This window comes from Myodes glareolus, chromosome X (assembly GCF_982192425.1).
Source record: "Myodes glareolus chromosome X, mMyoGla1.1, whole genome shotgun sequence".
NCBI classification, from domain to species: Eukaryota; Metazoa; Chordata; class Mammalia; order Rodentia; family Cricetidae; genus Myodes; species Myodes glareolus.
Genome location: NC_142053.1, coordinates 44,431,318 through 44,449,885, shown reverse-complemented (window position 1 = coordinate 44,449,885; position 18,568 = coordinate 44,431,318). Strand labels below are relative to the sequence as shown.

General features: G+C 43.4%; 1 protein-coding gene across 7 annotated transcripts in view; it reads left to right on the top strand.

Annotated features, from left to right (window-relative positions):
• Pak3 (p21 (RAC1) activated kinase 3) overlaps window positions 1–18,568 on the top strand; it is a 256,618-nt gene that overhangs the window by 133,106 nt on the left and 104,944 nt on the right. Inside the window, exons 1-2 of one of the 7 annotated variants that reach the window (XM_048441770.3) lie at window positions 7,228–7,243; window positions 8,316–8,426. The exons of 5 other annotated variants lie outside the window; for them this stretch is intronic. The gene's annotated coding sequence lies outside the window, so the exon portion shown is untranslated. Of the gene's footprint in view, window positions 1–6,995; window positions 7,244–8,315; window positions 8,427–18,568 lie in introns of those variants that run through there. One more of the 7 variants, XM_085685019.2, reaches the window with a different exon arrangement.

Below are 18,568 nucleotides of genomic sequence, written 5' to 3'. Positions count from 1 at the left end.
ACACATTGACATTCACATAACCCAGGAACAGATTTATCGATTGCCAGATGAGTTGATAAAATACTTGATATTATCAAAATGAGTTGATAGAAAAACACATAAGAGGAAATGTCAACAGTGATAAAATCTGAATAAGGTTAATGTTTGAGTTATTAATGTTAGACCAACCAACATCAATTTCTATATTTTAAATATTCTATAAATCAAATATCAGAGAACATTTGGTCAAGGGTACATTGGGACCTCTGGTATTTTTTGTAATTTCGTGTGATCCCTACACAATTTCAAATATTTAATCAAGCCATAAAAGCCTAGGATAATTTTGATAGTTCTTCAAATAACACCTTATGGAGCTCGGGCCATAACTCAGTTACTAGAGTGCTTTTCTGTTAAACACGGTGCTCTGAATTCCTTTGCCAGCAATGCATGCAATGAGAATCCCACCACTTGGGAGGTGGAGGCAAGAGAATCAGAAATCCAAGGATATCCTCAGATGCGTACAGAACTTGAGTCCAGTCTGGGCCACACAAGACCTTGGTCTACATAAATAAAAGCACTTTTCCAGAGTATTCTGGCTTCCTTTTCTTCCACAAATAGTCTGAAACTGGGTCTACCTATTAGATAGGTCCCCGGATTGACCTCTTGCCTCTTGTCCATGTGTCATAACTAGCAGGTGCAGATCTCTAAGGGCTTATAAGTATGGGAGCAGTTTGTTTGCCAGTTGAGCATAGTCTCATATTCATTACAGATTGGCAGATATGGGGGGAGGGGAGAGTAGAAGGAAAGACATGGGGTATGAACATCAAAACATCTGAAGGAACAGAATGGCTTGGTGAAAACAACACTTGAGCAAAAGGGAAGATGAACTGGGGCTGGAGTACGACGTCTAGATATGATTTTCTGCTCACTGAAATCAAGAGCTGTGGCTTTGCCTTGCAGGTACTATATCAGAATTATTAGCAGTTTCCTACCTGAGTGTGTATCTTCTCTCTCAAACTAAATTCCAAATGCCTAATAAGATGGTCCAAGTTTAGTTCATTTGTGTAATTTTTGTAACTCCTAGATGTATGCCTTATTATACTTGCTAGGTATTCAGTAAATGTCTCCCAGGCATGACTGATATATCACAAAAAAAATGCAACTGATTTCCCCTTTCTAAATTATCTGGAGCCCAAATGTAACAGAGGGTAGGGGTTTGTGTTCAGGAAAACTGAAGTAGCAGGTAAAAAATAACATACATACCAACACCAACCCTGAGCTCCCTTTGCATTCGGTTTTGGTGACAAGTTTTGGCCATGTCCTTTCCATCTTGAAACCCGGGCCATGACCATGATGGATGGATACCTTTTGAATACAGTGCACCTATCCCTAACGAATTTGGCATTCTGCTTGCTTACTTCTGCCTCTGGCTTTACTGGAAATATTCAAAGATGTTTTCCTTCTTCACCACTTGTTTCGCGGGACTCTGATTTACAACAGCGTGTAGATTCAGGAGGGACCTGGCAGTGATGGATAAGGAACTATTTAAAGAGTACATTGTCTCCCAGATTTGGGAGGCATACTTTATCTGAAGGAGTAGACACCAGTTTACCTATTGATGAGTAGTCTCCTTCACCTCTGGATAGAAATGTTCCACTGTTCATCATTTCAGATGATTGGGTGTGGGGATAGGGGTACTTCTGTTCCTGATAACCTTATTATGTGTTTATCAGGAGCAGACACTGCCCAGGTTGTCACGACAACCAGTAATGATTCAAAGCTTCCCTGAAAGGTCTGTATCTCTGGCAAATAATCAGCCTTTAGCTCTCAGCAGATGTTGAACTGAGCAACCAATCACAGGTGAGCTGAGAAAACATGACATCATAGTTCGGCTGGTCCAAAAAATTAATTTTTGGTTTTTTTTTCGTTGATTCATTGTCCCCTAGATTTCTAGATCTCTCTCTCTCTCTCTCTTTCTCTCTCTCTCTCTCTCTCTCTCTCTCTCTCTGTCTTTTTCTCCCCGCCCTGTCCCTTCCCCTCCCTCACTCCTCCCTCTCCCCCTCCCATGACTCTCCACCTCTTCCCACTTCCTCCTTCTCTCCTTTCCTTCCCTCTCTCTCTGCTTTCCCCAGGGGAGCATGCAAGCAAGGACACACATATACACCACAAATCCTTCACAAACAACAGCAGAACCCAAGTTTTTCATTTGCAATTCAACCTACAGTTTAACTTAAGTTCTCCAAGTGCAGTGATTGGGAGTGGGAGGGAAAGGAATGTATAATGTGATTCTTTGGGGAGAAAAGTCAAACAGAGCATTGGCTCAATTAATTAAGGTGGTTTGAGATGTAGGACCATAGTGGAGGCAAAGGTAATTAACACCAAGTCAAAGAAGAGAAACTTCCTACTTCTCTTATTAATTCACTCCAAGCCACCTGGATTTAATAGTCGTCTACTTTTTCTCCACTGACTCCCTTACAAAGGGAGGAGGACAGAGGCAGTGGACTTTCAAATCCTCTCAGGTTCTGCAACCAGGCCTCTAGTGTGAGCTAATTATAAAGAACAAAGGTTAGGACCGGCCTTCTGTTCCCAAATGCATATTTAGGAATCACGTGTAAGTGTGGCCTCACCAAATTGATTAAGGAGGTGTGTGTTTCTGAAATCCATTAGGTTTGCTTTTATGTCATTAGTCATTTGCATTCATACAACAGCTCAGAGATAGGCAAAGTGAGTTTGACAGAGGGGAAATAAACTAAAACCTGGGGGAAATTGGAATCTTGTTCAAGGGTTTGTGCAACTCTGCCCTTGCAAAGATGCTGAGCTCCTAGTCAAAGGGTTCTCTCTACCTCACAGTCTCTGGTTTTTCAGACTCACCTCTTGACATGTCTAAACTCCCTGTATTTGTCTCCCACGCCATCCACAAAACAGCCTGCTGCAGGGGAGCTGCAGCTACTAATAATGGGGGCAGGGAGGCAAGGAGAAAGAGGTTCAGCTTCAGTGACTACCACATAGAGCAATACTCAGACACTGTTCCTAGCTAATGCCTGTGCACCAGTTACTGAGCAAGTTTGGTTAGGAGGGTAGAATATAGAAGTGCATCCAAAAAACAGAAAAATAAAAGATTAAAAAGATGAAGAAAGAAAGAGAGAGAAGGAAACAGAGAAAAAGAAAGAGAAGGGGAGGGAGAGAGAGAAAAATTCTACATTGAAGCACTGTAAGTTGAAGATTGTTTAAATAAAGAAAACACACATTATGTATGTCATAATTTACCCCATTTATGCCTCCAGTCACCCTGTGTTTCTTGTATGTAATTCCCATGTAAACACACACACATAATTTTTAACAACCATAAAATTATATCATCTGTATTGTTCTGCAATTGTATTTTACTCAAAAACATGTCAAGGCATGCTTCTTATTTTAGCTTATAGGAAGCCACCTGGTGATTTTTATCTGGTGTATAATATTTTAAAATATGTGTATGACATAAGTGGACTATTTTCTTTTTATAGTCTGGGGGTGGGGTTTTAGAAAATGATGGTTATATCTAGTACCTTGGTGTTGGTGATAATCGCGAGACTTCATATGTATCTCCAAAGTCATGCAGCTGGGATCTTTAGACCTGTACATCCTCTTCTACTGCATTCAGACTTTGAATGAGAAGTTTACAAAATTCAAGAATAGCTACAACTGTAGCACACACATGTAATCCCAGCACTTGAGGGCAGCGGCAGGAGACTAGAGAATTGGAGGGTCAGATTGAGGTCATTTTCCGGTAAGTGGTGATGTTGAGGCCAGTCAGAGAATCTGACTGGAGAAAACAACAACAGCAGCAACAAAAACCAGTGAACTCCTACTGAGGGACATTTAGGCTCTCTTTTATGTGACGTTTATGGTCTTACATTAGAGCAAACAATGAATATTCTTGAGCATATCTTGGTATGTTGTCATGAAGATATCTTTAAGTATTTTCTTTGACTTAGGATTGATAGGTCAAATGACATGAAATTATAAATTCGGTAAGTATTAGCAACTTGTCAGTCCCACCAATTCTATGGTATATGGATATGAGACTGTGTAATGTTTCTTTTTTGTTGTTATTTTGTTTTTTGAGACAGGGTTTCTCTGTCACTCTGTCCTGGAACTTGCTGTATAGACCAGGTTGACCTTGAACACACAGAGATCCTCCTGCCTCTGCCTCCAGAGTGCTGGGCTTAATGGCGTGCATCATTGCTGCCCAGCCTGCAATATTTCTTTTGTCTAGGCTTTGAATTTAAAGTAAACACTCTATGTCCCCCATTCCCACCATGCTCTCAAATTGCCTTATACTGTGATCTAAAGGACCCAGAAGTCAGTGCCCTGGTGACTTCAAAGCCCTGGGATTTTATGGTCCAATCTATGACATTCAGATCATAATGCTTGCTGGAGTGAACTGTTGCAGCTATTGTGGTGATTAATCTGAGAAGTGAATGGGGAGTGGAAAGGGGGATAATTGGGGCTGGGAGAAGGAGAGGGAGGGGGAACTGGGGCTAGTAGGTAATTTTTTTAAAAAAATTAAATAAAAAAGCTCTGGAAAAATGGTGAGATACAAAGGAAGTTTGTAATCTGAGAAATATGATGCAAATTCTAATGGTTCTCAAGGTTGTATCCTTGAGCCAGAGACCATCCAAGCAACAAAGGAACAGATCGTGGGAGTTTGGAAGGGAGAACTGCACACAGATAAAATATTAAGCTTGTATAGTTTAAAGTCCTTTCCTTCTTCTATATTCGTGGAGAATAAGCCACACTGGTAGCAAAGACTATCTTTGGATATCAAGAATAACACAGGTTATTACCTTTTTACACGGGGACCCAAGTCTTTCATGCTGGGTCTAGAGTCTTGTTTGAATGACATTACTGTGCTTTAATTTTTCAAGTATCTAATAGGATTTTGCCCCCCATTCACACGCACATGTGTGCGTACACACACACACACACACACACACACACACACACACACACACAGAGTATTCACTTAGGAAAGAAGAAATACACACATGAAACGTTTAAATAACCATGTGAAGTGACTATATAAATAGCTCCGAGTTATACCTGAGGTATATGTGGGGATTAGAGTGAAATCAAATACCTTTTAATTACAATTGAAATCAATACCCCAGAAACCATAGCTGAATCATTACCAGGAAAATCCAGTTATGCTTCTTTTTTTTAAGTATTTGGGTTTAAAGTAACCCAAATAAAAGCAATTTACAATAAGATGCGTTACCATTAAGCAAATGACATTTAGATCAGTATTTTCTAGATTACTTCCACCATTATGTATAAAAAAATCAATATGATGTAGTTACTTTTTTAACCCCAAAGTTAATTACAAAGGTATCTGTAAAGTCATTGTAAGCAGAAGCATCCTGATTTCAATCTATTAAGCAAGAATGAGAGAGAGTGTGTGTGTTGCATTAGAAGGCAACCACCAGGATGTGTTTTAAAAGTTATTTTAAAACCCCTCATTTTTAAACATCACTTACCTTGTGTAGTTTTTCCTTATAAATTCAGTGCATATTTCCACAGCCATTAATGCCCTGGTTAATTTTTATTAAGCATTCACTTCAGCATATTAGAAAATCCATTGACTTTGTACTCAGATTTCGATACAAATTCCTGCTCTATTACTTTCTCCAGGCTTCATAGAATACTTACATATGCATACTTACATATTTTTATTGAAGGAAAATGTGGAAACATCATCCTGGTGTAAATTACTGAGTCTCCGTCTTAATCTTCCCTGTTTTGTTGTAGGTTGGTCATTGTTCTTTCAGTGCCTGATGTTTGTCAAAATGAATCAATAGCCCCGCCCCCAACACACACACACCTTTCTAGGGTTGTCTCTGGTTAATCCAGAGATCTTTTGTGGGATTCTTCTTCAGAGGATGTGGGAAAAACATGAAAAGTAAGTCTTGGTGTTAAAATGCATTGTTTTGTCATTGTGAAGGAATGAGGTTCTTATGCAGTGTTGAGAAAATTAAATCAAAAGGACATTGGGTGTAGTTATCATTTATTCTGGCCTTTCATTTTTGTGAGGATATATTTACCTTTATTTTTTAAAAGAAGTTCAAAAGTAGAAAAGAAAATCGCCTCTAAATCCCACTACTTTATCCTAGCCATTAACATTTTGTCCTCTCTTCCCTCTGTGTTTGGGAAACATATTTTACATCGTCATAACTCGAACATACAGAGTATTGTGCAGTCTGTTGTCTCATTGCAGAAATTTGGCATAATTTATGTAACCTGCCAAAATTCTAAGAAGGGTGGATTTGGGAGTAGGAAGTGAAGATTTGTGAAGGTAGATTTGAAACGACTTTAGGACACTTGTCAAAATCTGAAGCTTCTGGTAAAGATGAGAGAAATCGTTAAAAATGTTAGTGAAAACGTGAACAAGGGGAGCTGTGTGAAATCAACGCACTCAACTGGAAGTAAAAGAATTATTTCTTTTGTATAATGCCACCTGTTTTGAAATGTACCTCCCAAGTGTAGAAGACTATTTTCCCTGTCTAAATTGCTACCTTTATTAATTCCACCGGCACATCTCTCCCTCTTAGTTTCCCATGTCACCTACTAGGCTGACAGGTGGTGTCCCAAATCCAAACCATTTCCTCAAGAAAGCCTGCTCCTGTCGATGGATTCCCTGGCCTGGAAATTTATCTCAAAGCCTAGCGTTCTTAAGGCTGGCAAGCAAGAAAGATGCATGAAACGTCCCCTCCCCACTCCTGCCTGGTGCCTCTTTCTTGGTGGCTCCACCTTCCTCTTTAGACAATCCCGACAGTGTAGAAGTTTCCATCTCCTTTCCCTCTCCTTTCTCCCCCTTTCACTTTCTCCCCCCTCCTAGGGCGCTTCCTGCCTGGAAACAAAAGATTGGTCCCCAGTAGCCCACTCAGGGCGATTTTACTTTCATGCTCACCATCTGATTGGCCTAGGTACGGTGCAGAGCCCAGGTGACGTCATAGCAAAGAAGAGCTAGGGAGCGGTTGCTGAGCAGAGGGCTTCTGTAGCAGGCAGGCAGCTGTGGCTGCAAACAGTCTGGGGTCTTACACTGGGGGCTGCAGCTTTTCCCCTTTGGGAGTGAGCACACTGGGCGAGAGAAGAGCCGTGGGGGGAGCCGGCTGGGTCCGGGGCTGCGGCTGCGGCCGCTGGGCTGCAGCTCCCCAGCCCAACTGTCAGCGTGCTTGGAGGTACTGGAAAGGTCTTGGCAGGGTGGCTGGACCCTTGGCAGGTAAATCTTGTGACTTCTGTACTGTACCGGGCTAGCTCGGGGGTGGGGAGGCTGCTGGGCAGATGTTCCTTCCTGTGTCCCCCTCCTGCTCCTGATGCGCCCCAGCTTTGACTCTCTTACATTGCAACCTTGCCCAAGCTGTGGGACCCAGCTCCCAGCGCTTGATGGGGTTTGCCTAGGCAGATGAGTGGGTGTGTCCGGGCTGGTCCTGAAGGACCCGGGCTTCTTCCCTTGGCTAAACCCAGGACTAGTTTATTGGGGCTTGGGCTGCGTGGGGCAAAATCCGCCTGGAAAGCTGTGTCAGACTGTAATTCTCCTACCATCTACCCCCATCCCAGCCACAGTGTTGACAGCAGCCCTCTAGAGAAGGGGAGGGGGTGTGGCCGCAGTCTGGCCAAGTCCGCATCAGAACTACCCAACTGAAACATAAAAGTACCAATTTTCTTTAAAAAGAGCCTTCCTTTCTTTTATTTTTTTCTTTATTCCCCCTCCCCTTTTCACATGGGGGATGGTAATGACAGGAGGACTCTTTTTTTCTTCCTCTTCTGTGGGGACTGAATGGATTCAATAAGGTCCTTAGAAAAGCCTGGCGTCCCCCTGTTGGCCCCTGTCTTTGTCTGGGGAGTAGGGTCATTGGGTTTACTGCTTCCTCCCTTTCGTGTCCGTTTTGGCTTCCAGGAGACACTGCCCTCAGTTTGTAACTGGCATACTTCTGAGTGAACAGAACATTTTAGATTTGGGCTCTGGCAGGCTTTTCCTTTCCTTAGGTGGTGGTTGAGGGCAGGGTGGGGGGGGGTGGGGTTGTAGGTGGTTCTCCCCCAAGGAGGGAACCAGGGGCTCCATTGGATTTTGTTAGTTTGTTTTTTGGTCCCATCTCCCATAATCCGTTCCAGATTATAGACTTGAGGTTTCTGGGCTGTATGGGCCGTAGAAGCAGAGAGAAAGGTGAGTGGCTTGGCTTTGGGAAGCATGACGGGGGTGGTTGCAGTATACTATATTTTGAAAAAGATGCTTTCCCCAGGGGAGCCCTTAGCCATGTTAGTTTTGCTCCCCTCACCTCATGGTTTTTCAGACTCAAATCCAGGCCAACTGTATGGTTGTCTGAGGTGTTGGAACAGAAGGAGGTGCATTCCTGTTGGCGACAGCACTGTGGCCCTGTTCTGGAATGAGCCAGGTATAAAAGGTCAGTGTGGTTTTCAGTGGGCCATTTGTAAAATTATAATTGGGCACGATGTGTGATTTGGCACTTGAGCCTCCAATCAGGGGCACCTTTGGGTAAAGGGGCTCACCGTGGTAAAGGAAGTAATGGATGATTAATAGGCTGGCACCTGGGAAGAGAGCCAACTAGCCCTCTTTTTTTTCTGGATACAAATGTCGTACTCCTCTGTGTCCACGCAACACACAACATGAAAAGAGTCTGGGAGGTATGCTGGGCTAAAGCTGACTGCTGGTAATCAAGAATCCAGAGAGACCCCGGGATATGAAGAAGCTCGTTCTTTAAGTCTTCCAACAGATAACTTGTGGTAAGAGCACAAGCAAAGGGCCATGACACCCATGAACATTCTGACCAGCTGATCATTCCTACAGGTTATGGGTTTATTTGTTGGTTGGTTGGTTGCGTGGGTGGTTGGTTGATTTTTTTCCCCTATTCAAACATGGAAGTGGCGTCCAGAGCAGATGAATTTGCTCTGGGTTTGGAGAAGACTGGGTAGTAGTTTTGATAGATGAGAGAGACAGGAAATGACTGCAGAGTGGAAGGGCTTTGCTGGCAGAGATTCTGCTATTGTGAAGTCCGACTAAGTACCAAGTCAAAGTGAATGACGAACACGGAAGAAATAAGATCTAGAAATCAGACTGAATGGGCTGGAGCTAATGGAGTAGGTAGGAGAGAGCTATAGAGGATGCAGATAGACCAGTGTCTTGCTAGGAGCCCAGGAGTCCCAGTTTCCCTGGTGACATGGTAACAGAAAAGTTTCTGGTAGTCAAAACAGCAGTGACTCAATCAAGGATTCTTTGGGGCTTCTAGCAGTTTAGGGAGTCAATAGCATTCCCAGCTGTATAACCCCTTTTTTTAGGAACCAGAAACTTTAACCAAAGGAATGAGAAGAAACTTAATGAGCAGTGGTATTTTTTTAAAAAAAATCAGTTCTTTCCTTTTAGATAAAGGGAAAGGACTAGAGGTGAAGGCTAGAAAGAAGAGCAGGGGAGCTATTACCTGATACTGGAGTCTGACTGCTTTATACGGGTGAATTAGACCCAGGTTTGAGTCAAAAGAGAATCCTTGGCGGGGGTGGGATGGGATGGGGGGACCTTGTGTCCATTAAGGACAGCAGAAAACCATTACCCTGGAAGGTAAGTGTGGCTTTCCAGGCCTCTGGAGCACAGCTTAAGTCTTAGCTGGGCACCTTCCCCCGACCCCACCCACATCAGCAACCACACCTGTCAGAAGCTAGGCAGTTCCTTTTGCAGGGTCAGGGTAGACTTCCAGGCCAAATCCTCGCTAAATAGCTTTGCCAGCAGGGGGCGGAAAAGTAACTGTGGCGACGTGGAGGACCCAAGTCCTCCATTTCAGGTGTGAAGCCCGAGCCTCGGATCAACTAACAGCCATACATTTACAATCTGATTCAGCAGTACCAGAGGACTAAGTGAACCTCCACGTCAGTGTGTTTCCATTTCGCCCCAGAAATGTGGCACTGCCTACTGCGCTCTGCAGCGTAGACGGTACAAGCATTTGCTTGTGATGACTTGAGTCACTAATACTCACAGCCTAACCGGGAGTTTAATTGGAAATGTTAATCAATGCAATAGATCCGTGTCTGATTTGCACATTCGGTCAATTATCTGCACGTTGGAACAATCTGTGCTGCACCCAGGGGATGCAACGAGGGGGTAAAACGGTGCAGCTCCAGATGGGACTGGGGGTGGGAAGCAAAATAAGGGAAGTGGACCTTGAAAACCAAAAAGAAATGATCAATTTCCTGATGGGAAAAAGAGCCATCTCCATCATATTTTCACAGACAGGCCGGATCATGAGGTGCTTGGTTCAGAAGCTCGCAGAGCTGATGGGGGAGACAGGGTTTTCTGTGGGTTAGAAGGGGGTGGATCTAGAGGGGAAAAAATCTTCTTGTGGGGTGGGCAGGGTGGAAGCTGGAACAGCATGAACCTTGGAAATCAGAAATCAGGCTGAATGCGTGTGGTACTCGGTGCCCGTTTCCTTGACCTTCAAATGACGGAATTAGACTAGGTGTTCTCTAATCTGGTGGGAACATTAGGAAAGGGACCATTTTGTACTTGATAGTTAAGATAGCCACTAAAGTACAAGCCCTTCTGCAACAAAAGAAAATAGCCTGTCTGTAGCACTTTCTATTTTGTATGCTCTCCAGTTTAGGAAAAGCCAATGCAAAAGAGATACCCACACATTTCATCTTTTAGCCACATGGTTTCACTTTTATTTCATGTGAATGGGGAGTGTGCAGAGAAGGAGAAGCCCAAATCTGTGTTTTCTGGGTTACCAATAAGCCCGGGTAAAGCTCTGTGTGGTAGTTTTCTTTGCCAGATCAAAGGGGGTCCCTGAGACTCTCTACTATTTTAACTACTCAATGCAGTCCCAAGACAGAAAGGTTTTGTGATGAAGATAATTATAAAAAGGGGGGCTGGCTTGGCACAAGGCAGCTTCTTTTCCCTCATCTCTCACAGAGCCATGTGAAGTATTTGGAATTTTGCACCCTGAACAGACCACTGTCTCTGACAGCACAATATCGCCCCCTAGTGACTATACTTGAGGCACATTTTTTTCAGCTTCCCATTGCGATCCCAGGATCCAGCCTGGAAACCAGTACTCCAAAGCAGCTCTTTCAAGCCTGGCGAGCAAAGGCACACTCCTTCTATAAAGATTGAAGGAGAAACTCAGAGAAGTGAGGCTCCCTTCATAGCATTCTTCTCCAGTATGAGCAGATTTCGAAGAGGGGCATCACTCTCTTCTCCTTTGCACTTTATCTTCTTTGGGCCTGAAAAAGGATCCTGGAGCTTTCCCCAGAAATCTTTAAAGCTGCATAAGACGTTTGCCATGAATGGTTCTGTGGAAGAGGGCACAATTGTCACAAATTCCTTTGATCTCCATCCCAAGGTGATAGTTTTAGTCCTCAGACAGAGTTTCTCGGGGGAAAAAAAGCTGAAATGCAGCAAGAAAAGAGAAGTTAGGTATGTATAAGATGTATACATCCATATCTGCCCAGCTTCCAACAAGAGGCTGAGCTACAGAAAGAAAGCAAAGGCTGTGTAAACGCACTGTATAGTACAGCTATGCAACATTCACCACTCAGTACAGATGTATATGACATGACATAGACATACATGCTGCACACTACAAATTAGACATATGGCATACGTACGTGCATATAGCATTCATGGTAGAGATATAATCATATGTAACACATTACAGAAATGAGATGATATATACACAGCACTGCACATATAACACAAAGCAAGTTCAGGACAAATGCAACATAGTATAGATGTAACAAATCATATACACATACACATACTATAACAGACCACAAGGAATAGCACAGACGTACATGACCCATCTTTTGTTCCTATACAAAACACGCTATACTCAAAATATACCCCCAGTAAGCAAAGGGTGTCACCACCCAGTGACCTGCCAATTGCTTCTGCACTGGCTCAAGCTACACAACTGGTGGGTTCAAGACAAACTGCCATGAAGTTACTGTTTGATGTTCCTTATGAAGGTATGCGGGAAAAGTGAAGTATACTGAAGGAAATCTTAGAAACATGAGAGCTTTTGGTTAGTACAGGCTAATTCACGTGTGCGTGCGCGCATGCACACACACACACACACAAATACACACACACGCACACACATACACACATGACCCTTCTCAAACCTTGCCCCTTCTGGAGTTCTGACAGTTCTTACCACCCCACCTCTCCTCACCTTCTTGCAAAGTGAGCTCCTGCAGAGAAGGAGGCGGCGGCATCACTCAGTGATGCAGTGGGAGGGTTTTGGATAGCTACTAAGGGAATACACATGGATGCTACAGATGCCAGGGGACAGTTGTGATCTAGAATCTGTACCAGAGGAAGAGGCAAGCCCAGGGCATGGCATATCCCTTTTGTTTAAGAGGTGGAATTGGAGATCATAGGACTTTTCTTGGCTTCCCAAGATTTCAATTTTGCTTTCTCTTTAAATACCCACCAATCTGTTTCATTGGGTTAGAGCTCTGTATTCTGTTGTCCTCTACTATCTGAGTGCTAGCCTGGATCATGCTCTTTTGAATTTGCATGCAGTTGCTGCTTTCTTTGCAGGGTCAATGTGGTTGTGGGATGGGGTGTTTGTGAGAAGTACATAGAGGTTGTAGAGTTTGGAGTCCTAAACGGGGAAAATTAGCCCTTCCCTGGGAAGCCTCAAGTGATTGTGGGAAAAATGCAGAAGGTTGAGAGTTTAAAGGAACCCTGTCTCTGGCAGAAGGAATAACTGGATGGTAGAGTGACTGCCAGGCATGCAAGACACCATGGTTCTGGTTACCATCTCCAGCATGAGATGGGGGAGGAGGGAAGAGAGGAGGAAAGAGAGAATCAGGTTTCTATCACAATTGGATACAGAAAGCTCTGTGAGGCGAGCAAGGTAAATAGTCATCAAAATAAAACAAATAGTTTATATCCTCTTTGGGAAATTTGGCAAAAGCTGTGGGGAGGCATTTCTCTGATTAAGACGGGCTAGAAGGTTCAATTAAGGTCATCAGAGGCTTAGAACCTCCACAGGTGTGAGGCAAAAGGAAACTCAGAGTGTTCTTGCCTAAGCGACTCTCTCTTCAGATACCCACCCCAAGGAAGAGGTTGGTGAGCAAAGGAGTTGAAATGGGGGTAGAGACTCAGAATTGAGTGATGAAGGTACGGAATAGTAGTGGTACTTTGGTAGGCAACAAAGATTTTCTCAGTGGGTGTTATCTCTGTTGACTTCTGTACGCCAGACTGTGCCATCTCTGACAAGTATACAAATTTACCCCTGATTCCTAAAATCATGTAGATTCTTCACATGCATCTTATTTGACTTAGCCTCCCTAACACTTGTCCACAATGACTAAGGAAGCTTTTCTAGCTGACAAGAAGTGAGTAGGTCCACAAGGGTGAGAGAGCAAGCATTGATTATTAATCTGTTCTCCCATCTCTCAACCCTCAGTTCAGTACCTTTTCCAAAATCCTCCAGAAAAATATGTGTTCACACTTCCTACTTCTCTGATTCACTAGTCTTCTTAAATGATTTTCTGAAATATCCCACTCTAGTGTGTGTGTGTGTGTGTGTGTGCATGTGTGTGTGTGTAAAATATTTGGGGGCGGTGGCTAGGATGAGCGGGTAGTAACCCATGTAGAAAGGATTCTATCTCCGCGAAAGTGCTTTTCTCAGCATGGTCCCACAAGAAAGAGCAGCCCACTAAGCCCTTGCATCTCGTGGGAGCTGGTATGCACAGCACCGAGTCAGTCAGAGCTGAAGCCAGCACAGAGCCCCTTCTCATGAGCAACACTCACCTGGGTTGAGACCCTGTGGTGGTGGCTGTGTGAGGTGAGTGAAGAATTTCGGGGCATGCAGTTAGGGATATTTGAACTCCAGATAAATGTTACCTTTTCATCTGAGCTCAGGACTCACCAGTTAGGCCTGAGGACATAACCCTGCTTTCTGGGGTGTTCAGTCTGTTATAGCTGCCCCTTGCCTTTTGGCTTCTTCATCTCTAATATTGAAATGACAGCCTTCCCACAGGGCAGGAAACCCTGACTGCTCTTAGGACTGGAGAGGGAGGAGGAGAGGGAGTAGGGGGAATGGGAGGGTATGGGGAGGAGGGGAGGAAGTGGAAATTTTTATAAACAAAGAAATAAATAAATTTAAAAAAAGAAATGACAGCCTTGACCTACATTTTGAGGTGGGGAGGAGAAACACCGTTAAGAGTCATTGCCAAGTCCTTTGCAAATGTCAAGCACCGTCTAAGAGCATCGGTGCAACAGAGAAAACACTTCCCATCAAGCTGTCCTTTCTTTTTCTTCTTTCCTGATATCTAAGTGGCATTTCAGCCACATGTCGCAAACCCTCCAATCAGTTTCTGTGGTTTCCACTGCCCCCTAATCTTAATTTCATTTCGTATTCAAATGTATTCCCAACCCACTCTTCCTTGCTTCTGGGACTGGCAGGCTCAGCTAAAATCTTGTGGCGCCTTCTCTCTACCTGCCCACCTAACAAGGCGGCAAAAGCATGCTCCCCCTCCCAGCTCTCTGGCATGAGTTTGTGGCGTGCATTGCTTTTCTCTCATCTTAAATCATTCTTGAAGAGTTTCTGGAGCATTTCTCTGATCAGATAAACTAGATTATCAAGGGCAGGCCTGTAGTCTCACACGTCTTTACCATGCTTTACAAGTGACCAACAGTTCCCCAGTAGCTTTGCACATTGGACCTGCCTTTCTTCCACTGCGTCTGCCTGTCATCTGCCCTTCTCTCCGTCTGCCTCTCAGACAGTCACAGTAGCTTCCTCTGTTGCCCTTTCCATCTGCCCTTCTATGTTAGACCCTGCAGCCTTGTTGCCTTCTTGTCCCTGAGTCTCTCTGTCTGGTTCACTGTCTGCCTCTTTGTCAGCTGCTTAGGCATCGCTCCTGTTGCCCAAGTCAACACCTCCCTCCAAAGAATTCCAACAGGACAAAGAATATGCAACCCAATTCTCTTTCACTCTGAGCATACCTTGGGCCTAGACGATGGCAAGACTGCATCTCAGCAGCAGGTGTTTGTGTGATGCCTTCTCATTAAAGGAAAGCACCAGAGTTTCGGCTGTCGAACTGAAGGTATGAAATTACAGCTTTGCCGGTACTGATGCATTCAGCTTTCTGGAGATGGTCTGGTCCGAGATCCTCTGTAGACTTTGACAGAAGGTAATTAGGACTGATGAAAATAAGAAGTGTGCCTGGGGATGTCTCCTGGGCTTTCTGTGACAGCTACCATAATAAATTTTATATATTGCCTACTGTTACCAACTCCGAGCTAGGCACTTTAGATAAATGATATCCTTTGCTCCAGCATTAACACTGCAAAGTAGGTGTTTTCTCAACTAGCCCCTGCCTCTATTTCTGTTTCTGAATCTACAAGTGATATTAGTTTGGGTTAGTTATTTTTATCAGTGCCAAGAGAGAGGTTTAGAGAGGCTCAGTAACGGGTCTAGAACTAGAAGAACACTGTTGCTTCGGGAGGAATGGCATTTCCTGGCGAGTTTCCAAGCCTTCAGTGTTCTTCATACTCACCCAGTCCCTTTTCTCCCCCAGGCTCACCTTTCTGTAGCAGTCTCACCTCCTCACTCTCACATATAATCATACTGCAAGTCATATACACAGCTGAACGCCCATATTCATATATTCATTATAAGGAACATACACCTTATACGTCACTCACATGCTCTCACCCACTCATGCCTTTGGACCCGTTCTGAACATTTTTTACACACTTTTATATTCACTTACATCATAGAGGACATAATCACTCATCCCCACTAACACACCTATGTAATCAAACACTCTGTACCCAGGCACACCCTAGCTTCCCCTTTGCCCAACTCAAACTTCTCTCCTTTGTCACAGACATATACAACACATCCGCCTCACAAAGTGTGGTATGTTTGCACTGATAGTGTCACGTTGCCTCACAGCCACACACAGCTCAGTGACACCCAGGTGTACACATGTACTCATATAATTCATGAGTACAGATGATAGCAATGTGAACACTATCTCGCCGGCCTCCTCTTGTAGATTGTTGAACGACTGCACTCTCTTCGCTGCGCTATTGTGCGGGCACTTACGCTCTCGCTTGCGTGCACAGCCCTGAAGCCATGCTCTGTCCCTCATCATGTTCGTAGAGAATCATATTAGACACGGAGGCAGGCATTTTGACACACATCGTCCCTCTTACACTCTTCACACTGACGTCTAGTCATCCAGCTCAGTACTGTACCTTCAGATACATGACCCAAAATACAGTTATATGCGAATTAATTTTATGAACACAGCCAGTTCACTTGATGTCATCATTTTTTCCCTTTATGAAGTCACTTATGTACAAATATGCTCACACAGGCTCACGTTGGCATACACATATTCTAATTCATTACTCATGCAAAATTCATAAATACAGTCACACATAATGCACAGTCATGTTCATTCACATACTGCCACTAATGTATTTTCAACTCTGCACTCTTGCATTCGAAACCACACACTCCAAATTACACATTGCCATTCATTCTTATAGACACATAACCCCCCTTACATTCTTACATGTATACCATCTTGCATGCCAATCCCAATTCAGACCCTAGCACATTTTAGCACAAACACTGTTATACTTAACACACACACTGGTATTTGTATACATTCCCATTCTACTAATCTCATATGGATACACCCTACTCACATTATTACATGCGTTTTTACCAGTGTACATGTAGTGACATGCACTGCGTTTCTAGTCACTAATATGCATTTTATTGGTATGCACCACAATGGGGTAAATTATTTCTATTGCAGTAATTAATTCACATAGATGCATGCCTATACTCACCCAAGTGGCTGCTAACACCACACATGACAGGCTGTTACTGGTGTTTACACTCATTCAGGTATTCATCCTACCACATTCTCATTTACATTGATTGAACACTTACTCATATTGATCCATATGCCTGAGAAGTCACAGAGTTTCTGTAAACTACACCATACCTTCAGTTTCTTGCATGGGTACAGTGCCAATATATATCTTCATATTGGCACTAACCTGCATTCCCTCTCCAAAACGAGCACCTTGACTTACATCTATCTACATTGATTCATATATACTGGTAGTGATCCACACTCATATGTAACTGCATATGTATTTTCTGAAAGTCTTATATGTGTTTGCAAACTGCCATTTTTGTAGTTGCACGCTTTCTCAATGATGTGTATTCTAAGAGAACACTAACCAAACCCATGTGACAGTGGTGAGGGATTAACTTATCTCATTTCTCTCCTTGGGAGGGGGGGTAAGAGAGCAATCTATTTCCTGAAGGCTTTGCCACAAATAATAACACATCTATAGTTTTATGCTTATGACATAAAATTGCCTGTTGGTTATCCACATGGAAAGGGCAGGTCTGCTCCATTTAGGCATCCCATATCTACCTCCCAAACACTAATGCTTTGATAACCCAGAACATGACATTCAACAAAGGAAAAGAAGGTAATTTTCTCTTTTGAAGCCCATACCCACACTCTGAACTGGGTTTTATTCTTTCCTTGATCACCCTCTTTCGATTAACTCGCACTTAAAATGTATGTTAAAAATACATCTTAATAAACTCAACCTCTGCTTCATTAAAAAAAGAAGAAAAAGGAAAGGTTAATGAGCTAGATGGATGATAAAATGCATTTCTGCTGTGAGTGTGCACACACGTATGTAGACAGCACTGAACTTTCAACAGTTGTTACTAACGAGTCTCCAGAGGATATTTCTGTGTAGGCGTAGGTAAAGAGAAACTGATGGAAGTTCCTTGCACTCCAGACAGACTGCAGAATTTCCTCCAAGAGAGTCAAAAACAACACAAGCCCAGGAGGAAGCCAGTGAAAGATGAACTTGGACCTAGAGATTCACAAACACAAGTGCACCACGCAGTAACCTTTTCGGTGCATGGCTTCCTCCACTGGAGACTTTCTGAAGTAAAAGTGAGTGTAAAATAGTGTCGGCATCACCACTTGATATGGTGGAGAGCACAAGTAAGTGTGTAAAATAATGTCTTTGTGGCATGCCATGAAGAAGAGCCTTCATTCAGGATCATCATTCAACTCTGATTCCATCACTGGGTTGACAATGTCTTTGATAGCAGTAACTCCATCATAGTTTTCGTTTACGAATTCCTACTGGCAGGAGGCTAAACCGAGAAGAACCACTTCTGTGACCCAATTAAGAAACTAAAAGGAGAAGCTAGGCATCTGTCAGTAAGATCTAGTCTCTCCATCTTCCTCATCTTAGAATTCTGATAGCGTATCAGATCAGAGTATCATCTGGCTCTATGTGGTTTCAGGCCCAGAGAGAGATTCAAATGTGCCTTTGAGTGATTTTATTTTTCTTTTGTGTGAGAAAGGATAAAGTCCAGGAAGCAGTCATTAAAAAGACAGCAGTCTTGAAGCTTGGCATCAGAGGTATCTTTATTGTATCATCGAGTGCTCGTCAGCTTGCAAAGGACTGAAAGGCCAAGAAATGGTTGGGAACTGTAGAAAGGATTCAAGGAAGCCACTTGCC